This window comes from Hordeum vulgare, chromosome 3H (assembly GCF_904849725.1).
Source record: "Hordeum vulgare subsp. vulgare chromosome 3H, MorexV3_pseudomolecules_assembly, whole genome shotgun sequence".
NCBI classification, from domain to species: Eukaryota; Viridiplantae; Streptophyta; class Magnoliopsida; order Poales; family Poaceae; genus Hordeum; species Hordeum vulgare.
Window position 1 is genome coordinate 11,355,969 of NC_058520.1, and position 11,269 is coordinate 11,367,237.

General features: G+C 42.7%; 1 non-coding gene across 1 annotated transcript; it reads left to right on the forward strand.

Annotated features, from left to right (window-relative positions):
• The first annotated feature begins 10,826 nt into the window (after positions 1-10,826).
• Positions 10,827-10,910, forward strand: TRNAL-CAA. Its single transcript has one exon. It is a non-coding gene; the product is annotated as a tRNA-Leu (tRNA).
• Positions 10,911-11,269: the final 359 nt, after the last annotated feature.

The following is an 11,269-nucleotide window of genomic DNA, read 5'->3' on the forward strand; positions in this document are numbered from 1 at the left end:
AATATAGTCGGGCATACTTAAGGTCCTGTCCCTTGCGTGGGGTAGTCCTTGGGTAGGACCTGTAGGACAGGCCTATGACCCTACCCTAGGACTATGACCCCATCACATAGGATATGAAAATTACATAGGATAGCAATATGTTCCATTTGAATCGTAAAGATCAATTTCTCTTAAGTTGTAATGAAACAATATTCCTTGTTGCATGTTGGCAAAACCGTGGGAGAACATATATATATATATATATATGTCATAGTTAATTTAGGGTTTCTTGATCAATTCATAGGATATGAAAATTGCATAGGATAGCAATATGTTTGAATTGAACCCTAAAGATCAATTTCTCTTTACTTGTAGTGAAACAATTTTCCTTGTTGAATATTGGCAAAACCGTGGGAGAACATATATATATATATATATATGTCATAGTCAATTTAGGATTTCTTGATCAATTCATAGGATATGAAAATTACATCGGATAGCAATATGTTCCATTTGAATCCTAAAGATCAATTTCTCTTTAGTTGTAGTCAAACAATTTTCCTTGTTGCAACAGTATATAACATTTCTTCCATTTTAATTTGTTGTTGTTGCAGTAGTGACAACCGTTGTCCAGTACTCATGGACTCCCTTCGCAGCGCCATACGTTTTGCTAGCGTTGATATAAGGAACGACAAGCTCAAGATGAGGCACAACTTCGGTATTGAGATACCAGCTCACTGCCACATTAATATTCAAGACATATTCAGGCTTGAACATACGAGGAGTCGAGGACTTCGATGGCTCATATGGCAGTCGTCCTGATCGACGAGGAGAACTCTGATATGAAGACCTAATTCCCCTCGTATATCCACAAAGAGTGGGAGACGACCCCACTTGACGGTATCAACATTGAGTATGCAACAAAAGATGCATACGAGTTTTACGGCAGGATTTGAATCATGAACTATGGTCAGCGTCACCTCGTACATCAAGCACAACTACCACCACCATCAATTTGGGGATATTCTGATTTGGATGAGTGGTGTTCGCATCGGCGAACACTTCTATCTCTGTTAGCTAGTATTATCTACTGTTTGGACGCGTATTTTTTATTTATGTCCATTGGCTTACGAACCAGACACAAAGGGTCTCCACGTGGCCGCTGCGGGGAACCCAGGGAGGAGGGCCTTTAGTCTCGGTTGGTCACATCAACCGGGACCAAATGGCATCCATGCGTCAGCAGCTGGCCGGAGCTGAGTTTTTTTTTTTTGAATGAGGGGTTGGGGTTTTTTAAAGATTTAATTTGGTGGTTTTATATTATGTTAGCTACCTAATAAAGAGAAGTGTCCACTACAAGGGAAAAGCCTATTAGTAGCCCGGATTCAGTGTCTACCAATAGCGCGGGTTACCATGCTACTAGTAAGAGCATGGTTAATAGTATAGCCAACTGCTGGATATAAGCAGTCTTATAGCCCATCTTATAGCTAGCTTGTACCATAGTTAGCTATAAAAGAGTACTACTTTTGTCATATATGGCCCACATTTCATTCTCACAAAGCACCTAGGAGCACGTGCTGGCTCTTGACGAAGAGTCCGCTTCCCTTCTCTCTCCTCTTCTCTCTCATCCAACTCAGCAAAAATATATTATTTTAATCCTTACAGCCTGCTGACTGTACTTTATTATATTTGCTCTAAGACGCTACAACTATTACTTACCAGCAGCGTGTGTAAAACGCGCTACCGTTAAGACATATAGCTGAGGTGTGTATCATACGAGCCCTATTGATAAGACAACTAATATAAATCACAACTTTGCTGAGATCGCCATTTTAGTTTGGCTCCAAGCGTGAGTCATATTCAGATAGCCCGACGCGTGGACTGGGTGGGGTGCTCAAACCTATATAAGGAGCAGCGACCCCCTCCCCAGAATCCAAAAATCCAACGCGGGCAGCAACCAAATCCAGATCTCCCGGCGAGGTCAGCAGAAACCAGATCAGCCGATGGCCGGCGTCGATTGTGTCCGCCCTAGCAAGCGAAAGGCGGCGTCTTTCTCCGGCGAGGAGCCTCCCCCGAAGGCCAGGAGGACGGCCGGCTGTTCCGTGGGAGACAAGAAGCCCCATCCCCGAGGAGAGGAGGAGACTCCGGCGCCTAAGAAGATGTGGCGGCTGCCGCCGGAGCAAGCCGTCCGGATCGTCGACCGGTCGCCATACGGGCCTCCCGTCGCGTACCGAGACCTGAAGCGCGACAACCCGTCGCTGGTGCCGTCGCCGGAGGAGGAGGAGGACGAGCAGACGGTGGCCCTCTACCGGCGCGCCCGCGAGTACTACGAGCACGCGGAGAAGTTCGCCGGGTTCCAGGCCCGGGTCCGCCGCGAGTACGCCTCCAAAGGGTTCGTCGAGGTCGACTACGACTGCGTCGGCTTAGAGGCCCAGGCGCAGAGGCGGGTCAACCAAGCGCGGGGCGAGGCTTTCAGGGCCATCGTTGCCCATCTTTCTTCAGAGGTCGTCGTCGACGGCGCCACGTTCCGGCAGCTCAGGAGGAAAATGATGGACGGTTTCTGAACTCTGGCTGGCTGAAAACCAAACTCATCTGTCCGATGCTGTTGGCAGTCTGTAACTCTGTGATTGTGCTTGTTTGTGCCTTGTCACAGCATCACTCATCCAATGAATCCAATTTGTCGATTCAGAAAAAAGAAACCAGCTTCTCATCGATTTACCAATTATGAATTGCATGACACTTCAGTTTTGTACTAGCTTACTGTAGGAATTACCTCTGATTTATCACCCCTCACTACCTGTTAGGATTTATCTCTGATTATATTACTCTTATGAATGGATTGCTACACCATGAGAGATTTGCAGATTGTCTTTTAGAGAAAACGGCCTTCTGTAAGGCTCTGTTATATATTGAAAGCAACAGAGTACAAAATAGAGAGGAGCTTCAGTCAGAAGCTCAGCATTTTTTTTTTCGAGATGAAAGAGTTCTGCTTCCACGTAATTGTAATGGGCATGGGCATTTCTTGTTATAATAGGCGTTGGAGTTGTGTCCTACCGTTTTCACAAGAGCATGATTGTAATCCTGCAATAATACTTCAGTGAATGCAAACCCCTGATTCAACAAAAAGAAGCAGCTGATGAACACACACAATTTATTTTTTGTACTCCCTATGTAAACTAATATAAGTAGTGTTTAGATTACTAAAATAGTGTTCTAAATGTTCTTATATTAGTTTACGGAGGGAGTACATTATTAGTGTGACTTCACATCTGTTTATTTATCGGACCCAGATCCTCCATCTCTGATGTAATTACCAGAGAAGCAAATCTAGATTTTCAATTTTGCTCCTTGTTTGGTGATGTGAATAATACGTTTAAGTGATTGCATTATGCTTTGTCTTGTTATCAGAGAAGCAAGCTTGCAATAATGCAACCAGATAAATGATGTAGAAGTAGATCAGAGAGGTCTAATTTTGGTGGTTGTTTCAAGAATAAAACTACAAATTAACTGCATTATGTCCTGTAGTTCAGTAAATGATGTAGAAGTAGATCATAGAGGTGCGTTATATTTAGATATGGAGGGAGTACATAAAACAAAACCAAATATTTGTTATACTCAAGAAATACTAACAGCTAGCATACTGCAAAATACCAAGTAGCATCATGTTGTGTATGTATGGGAGTACTGTGGCTCATAGATCAAACATGACTTTGAAATGGCGCAAAGCTTTGGGGGGGGGGGGGGGGGGGGGGGTGTCTAGAAGAAATACATGCTTCAAATATTTAGGAGAGCAAGTCTCTCCCTCTTCTTTTCAATCTTCATTATCTTCCGCAGCTGCTTAGCTTTTAGTGTGTCGAGCTTTAGTCTCATCTCCGCTTCTTCCCTTTTCCGCATTTCTTCCCCTGCAAATCAAAGAGGTGACATGCTATTGCCAACAATACTTCTTGATCAGCAAGAAAGTGTTTTCCTTGCCTCCAAATGGCACAAAGCCAGAGCTAGTAGGATTTAATTTCAGCAATCCACTGGCCAAGTAAGGGAGAAATTCAACAGTCGAGTAGAGTCGGAATAGACTAAAAGTAAGCAGCCTGTATGTTGTAGATTTGGTCTGACATAATATAAGATTGTGGGAACAACAGTTAAGTTGTTAACCTAACTTTCCGAAATTACCAACAATAACAATAAAGCTGTAGTACTGTGCTCGATCAGCGAGAACAAAGAGTAAGGCCCCGCTCGGATTCAGTGTAAATTTATAAACACGGATTTATTCTAGAGGTGTATATTACCGGTCGCTGTGTTATTTTCGCCTGGATTAGAAACGATGTCTGTAGGTCTGTATTGTTATTACGGTGGTATTGAGAGCAAACCGACAATTCAAATGGGGCCTAAAGCTAGTATGAGCATCCACCTTTTTTTTGCGAGAAAGTACGATAATCCACTTACCTTCACGTTTTCTAGCCTCCAGCGCGTGTCCGCGTGGAACATTTGGATGTGCTCTTCCTCCGGAATCAGATAATATATCAATTTCAGCACAGTCTTTGAAGTCAACTGATTGATCATTTCTTCCCTCTCTTTGTTTTGGCTATTAACCTCAGCTTCTCTTAGACAACTCTTTCCTGGCAAGCATTCTGAAACAGCAAAAAGGAAAACTGAAAAGGTACGTAACTAGCTCCGTAGAAAAAGGATGGGGAGACTTACCAATCTTGCTCTCGATGTTAGAGCTGATCGTCCTGAGGCTGGATGGTCGGATCTCGAGATCCGTCATCTAGTTTCGGCTGCGAGTGGTGAGACATAGTTGTCGGTGAAAACCAAGCCAACGGCGGACGATGGCGACTTTTTGCGTCGTTAACTTGATGAAGGCATTACCGTGTAACTACTGTCGACCCATTCGTGTTGCTCCGGGTGTATCCCCTAGGATCTGATCTTCCAGATCAGACGTTAGCTTCACTACGGTGTCGTTTCTCTCATGGGAGCATCGTTTGTGGAGCAGTGCTGAGAGACAGAGGCAGAAGGTCGAGCGGCTTTATCTTGCACAGAGCTTTGATGGAGATGTCAAGTCATGTCTGGCCGACAGGTGCTACGCTGTGTCATGCGTTTTTGAGAGGTGTTATGCAGGCAGATCTTCCAGAGACTTCAAGTTGTGTCGGCTGGTGGTACTTGGCGGCATGGTGTCGTAGTGTACCAGCGGTGACCGCGATGTGCTCAGCAGTTTGCATGCAGGGAGGTGGTGCTGTTGGGCGTCGTGGTAGCGTCGATGGATGGATGAAAATGGCAGGGATGATGTAGATCTCTTTTCTTAAGATGCGTCAGCGGTTCGATGATGATGACAACTTCTAAAACATGTGCATGTGATGTACCTTTTAGGTTTGCTGCACCAGTTGTAGGTTCCGAAATGTTATATGGATGGATCAACGACGTCACCTGTTTAGATATGGCAAGTGAGAGCACTTCATATTATCAGGTTTGCAGGTGTAAGTGATGGTCCGTTCGTCTTCCTCTTAGCTTGCCCCGATGGTGGCCTTTTTTGTTTCCTTTTCTTTCACTTGGTCGTGACTGTGTTGTGGCCCCAGCCATTTTCTGTTTCTTCCTCTATGTTGGGTTGTGGCTGTATGGATGTTGGACTATTTGCTTTATATATAAAGCGGGGTGAAAGCCTGTTTCGAGAGGGTGTAAGTGATGGTTTTGGGTGGCTTGATGTATGTTTTTGTCAGACCTTTGTTGAATAATTAATAAATATGGTTGTATGCATCAATTGATGCATAAGCCGGGGGTTTAAACCTCTTTTTCCAAAAAAAATCCAATTATTTAAACCTCCTTTTTCCAAAAAAAAATCCAATTTATTTTAAAACAAATACATGTTGGAAAATGCTTATAAGCTGATAACAATGTCCGCAAAGCCAAAACTAAAAATATCATACGCTGAAGTACATGACAAATCTTAATCTAAGTCACCAAAAATTAAGCTGACGGCAAACATTGATTCTAAGTCTCTAACCATGTTAACACTTGTCAGCAATTAAGCCAACAAATTTTATATCACCCAAACAAAACCAAAAAAATCCAGGCCTTTGGACAATTACATGGCATGCCTCCGTACTCAAGTAGGATAGGAAGTAGAATCACTGAAACAACATCCGCAGCATTCCTTCAGTGGACAAATCGACTGTGTTACTTATAAGCTTGGGAAAGATGATTAAAAAGAAAAACAACATGCATGATGACGAGAGACGATTTTGTACTCTGATTGCCTGTGCTAAGCTCAATCTCTCTCTGTCAAAGTAGGAACACATAATGATGGCATGTGCGCAACAACGAGGATCTGCATCTTGTAAGAAAAACCAAAGTAACAGTAAAGAAAACCAGCTGTGCTCTACAAATAAAGGCTCCATGTTGCTCTGCAGCTCCGTAGCTGCAATCCCGTAAAGCTTTTTTTTTTTTTTTGGAAAAGGTATCCCGGCCTTGCATCATGATAACACATGCAGCCATTTTATTAATAACTTTTAAATCCTTACAAAATAATATATCAGTAAGCCTGAAGCCATCATCTTGATAATACATGTCGCTACTCCTATGTCCTTGATGAAAGGGTGCTGAATATCCGAACCGAATATCAAATAAACATCACACCAACGACTAACATCTAAAGTCGGGTGCCCCAGCCTAACCATATACTGGGACTGTATCACACACCGATTCATGCGCCCTCTGAGAAGCCGCCGCCATCGTCTTTTACTGGTCCACCTTCAAAGTAGATACTGACGCAGGCATAAAGCTTGACTATCCTCTCTGTTTCGTCCAACGGCGGAGCTATGTAGTGTCCTGGAGGGGCTGTGCCCTCCCCCCCCCCCCCAACATTGAACCAATTTATGAAGAAAAAAATATGGAAGGGCTTAGATGAGATTTTTTTAGCTTTTGAACCCCCAAATCCTTGTATTTTACGCATTTTTGTCTAGCTCCGCCACTGGATTCCTCCCACTCCTCCCTCCTCTTCCTCCTCTGCAAATCAAAGAGGTGGCCATTATTGCCAACGATACTTGATCAGCTACACTGTATTTCCTTTGCTTCAAAAAAATACAAACAACATGGAATAGCAACAAAGTTGTTTGACACGAGAAAATACTTATACTGATCAAAACAAAGAGGGGCATATATATATATATCATCAAGTACATAATAAGTATATATGCATCTCTCATGCACGTGGGATATGCATTGCAGGCGTGCCAGTGTATAAAACACAAAAAATAATTACGCGGCCAAAAGACGAACGCTCCTGGTTAATTAATTAGCACGGAATCTCATCTCACGTGTAGAGAAGAGTACGGCCATGGTCAGACTGATCAATCAACAATATCCATCCGCTCAGTGAACAATCTGAATGCGTCGGCCTAGTGACAGACGCTAATCATCTGTTTTTTCTATTCGTTTCCTCTTCTTTCTTCGCTTTTTTGGGTTTTCTGCTTTGGGCAGTGCTACGGCCCGAGGGCTCGCGCCGGTCGCGCAGCCTCCGTCAGATCAGGGCCCTCTGACCGTTAGATCTGGTCGCGTCAGCCCCCACCCGCCCGTCATCCTCGCACGCGCCGCCGTCCCCCGCACGCGTCTAGCCCGCGCCGATGCCCCAGCACGCTCCGCCCGCCTCGCCTCACCTCCTCACCGCTGGCCGTCCTTCACCGTCGGTCGCCGCCCTCGCCGCCGGTCGCCGCCTTCGCCTATGTCGCTTTCTTGTGCGTTTCTAACCTCCATGGATGTAGCAGCGTGCGCTCATGGTTGCAACTCCTTGTAAAAAACAATACGGTTGCAACAAAAAAAAACGACACATGTAGCAAAATTGTATAATGGTTGCAGCATTTTCCATCATGGTTGCAACTCGCCCATGTCAACGGTTGTAGCAAAATACAATACGGTTGCAGCAACAAAAAATGACTGATGTATCAAATTTGTATAATGGTTGCGGCATTTTTTCATCATGGTTGCAACTCGTCAATGTCAACAGTTGTAGCAAAAAAACAATACGATAGCAACAAAAAAGAATGACTGATGTATCAAATTTGTATAATGGTTGCAGCATTTTTTCATCATGGTTGCAACTCCGCCTACAAAACTCCGACGAAGTTTGGTTGCAACTCTCATGGACGTGGTTGTAACTTCTTTTATCAACGGTTGAAGCTTTTTTTATGCCGTTTGAAGCTTTTTGCACATCGCTTGTAGCTTTTTTTAATACATGCACACACAGATCAATCCATGGCAGGAGGCAGCCATGTCATCTCCCCTGTGGTTCGACCTGAGCACCGGCGATGGTGGTTTTGCAGCAGCGCCAGCGAAGGGTGCGAGGGCGTGCGGCGGTGCCTGCGGGGGAGGGGGCGACGGCGGCATGCACAGAGGAGAAGCTTGCGGCGGCGGCACCCGCGCGCGGGAGGGGGCGACGGCGACTTGCGCAGAGGGGAAGCACACGACGACGGCGCCTGTGCGGGGGGAGGGGACGACGGCGACCTGCGCGGGGGGAAGCACATGACGGCGGCGCCTGCGCGGGGGAGGGGGCGCGCGCGATCCGCCCAGATCAGACGAACGCGGTGCGTCCGGCCGAAATGGTTCGGCCGGTGCGCGCCGTGTATAAACGTTTACCTTCTGCTTTTCTTTGTCGGTTTCCTTTGGGATTTTTTATTTGTTTTTTTCTAACCCATGTCTACTTCTTTCCATACACGTTGTTCATTTTTTATACGCATGGAACAGTTTTCTCATACAGGTTTAATATTTTTTAAACATGATGTACATTTTTTAAAATGCATCTTTTTTTAGACTTTTTTTTAGTACATGTTAAAAAAAATTGAATACACATTTTTTTTAAATGATATGGAAGATTTTTATAAAACAAAGCAAACATTTTTTTTACATTGTCTAAACGTTCTTGAAACGCGTGATCATATTTTAAATATCACAATTGCTTTTTGAATGGTGCAATTATGTTTCTAAGACTACAAGAACATTCTTTTACATTGTCTTCACTTTAAAAAAAATATGTGAACGTTTTTAGTACGGACATTTATTTTTTGAATAGTACAAACATCTTTTCCGAAATCATGATCACATTTTTAAATAGTGTTATTTTTTCAATTCTTAAAGAATGTTTAAGTAAATTGTTTGTCAAAATATATAATAGTTTTAGAATATTCAAAATGCAAACAAAAGTAAATAAAACAAAAAAACTAACCTAACACTATTGGGTAGGCTCACAAGACTACCTTCTATCTCGGGTCAAGGGAGTAGAAAACCTATTTGAAATGAGACTACCTTCTACCAACAACCTTACAAAATTGAAATATCTGCATTTCTATCAGCTACCCGGTTCAGCATGTCGTCCTTGAAAATCTACATGCCGAAGAATACAAAATTGAAATATCTGCATTTCTATCAGCTACCCGGTTCAGCATGTCGTCCTTGAAAATCTACATGCCGAAGAATAGACACACGGACACACACACACACACACACACACACACACATATATATATATATATATATGCTTATTTATCACCCTCAGGAGTGATATCACAAACAGCTATGTTATTAGGATCTTCTCGGTATTGGGGATTTTGGATACAAGTGCAAACTATTTAAAAAGAGATAAGATATACAATAGTATTGTCAACTGAAGCACACAAATAACTAATCCTTTTTCTTTTGTTATATTATAGTGTCGCAAAGTTCAGGAATTTCAGATTTGTTGCTTTTTGCCTCGACCTTGAGGATCGACCTGTAAAACAAGAGTGAGCCTACTGGCATTCCTTTAGAAATACTAAGCCCATCGATCACTTCTAGACCCGTCCATCTGAGATAGTAGCTCAACTTCTAACTTAACATCATTCAGCAGTGCAGAGACCAATTGCTCTACCCATGTTCCTGAAGCCTCCTGTTCCCACATGTTTTTCCAACTCTCCTGCTCCCCCTTTGCACTAGCGCAATGGTGAAGTCCTCCCCACTTGTGTCAAAAGGCTCTGGGTTCGAATCAACCTCTCTGCATTGCATTATAATCTTTCCCCAGAACCCACCTCATGTGGGAGCTTCTATGCACCAGATTTGTTCCGCTCTTCCTTTGCAATGATATACTAACCTAGGTGCTACCCAACCAACTTTTGTTTTAGGTGAAGGCGCTACCCGACAGACAAATTAAAGCAAATGTAAGATAATGTCTACTCTCGTGAAGTCAGAGCGGTATATATAAGGGCGAACTACGTAGCTTTGAAGGTGACCAACGGTACGCACCAACCAGTTCACCTTCAAAGCTACATGGTTCACCATAAAAGATAGAACTAAGGCTATGTTGAGCGAAAATGTTGGCCGAACTGATAGAATTTATAAAAAATCATCCTTTATAAAAAAAATGTGTTGGAAAACCGATGGCGGCGGCTTTTATCCATTAACCCTAGTGCTACTAGGAGATTTGGCACTGACGGCAGGTTATCCACCATCCATTTGCTCATTAACGACAAGAACCAGGGTGAGAACAATTAATTCAAAAAACAGAACAATGTGTCGGTATAAAATATAAATATGATTTCTAACCATTCCATGGCACCAGTTGAGCATGCTCTTCCAACCAATTTGTACTGCAAAAACCGATTGTCCCTTGTATGATGTAAGGTCTCAGTGAAGGCTTTCAACACCTCGGCCAAATGCTTATGTTAACTTTACAAATATCTTATCTGTTAACATGAGAAAAACAATAGCATATTCAAATTCAAGTGATGATGTCCATCTAGTGACAGAACATGCTCTAGTTAGGGACAATCCATGGAAAGCTTCCAAACGAAAACTGACGTGAAATTATAAGTAAATACTTTAAAGTGGACAAATAAGTCAGGATGGCCGAGTGGTCTAAGGCGCCAGACTCAAGTTCTGGTCCTCTAACGAGGGCGTGGGTTCAAACCCCACTTCTGACAGATTAATTTTTCCTTTTCCTTTTCTCTATTTTTTTCTTTCTCCTTTTCTCTATTTCTTTTTCTTTAGTCCCCACTTCTGACAGATTAATTTTTCTTTTTTCTTTTCTCTATTTTTTTAATTTTTCCTTTTCTCTATTTTTTTTTATTTTTCCTCTTCTCTATTTTTTTCCTTTTCTCTATTTTTTTCTTTTTTTCCTTTTCTCTATTTTTTTTCTTTTTCCTTTTCTCTATTTTTTTCCTTTTTCTTTCGAAAAAGGAGAAGAAACTAGTCTGATCAGTCCTCAATCTAATTTTTCTTTTTTTTCTTTTCTCTATTTTTTTAATTTTTCCTTTTCTCTATTTTTTTTCTTTTTCCTGTT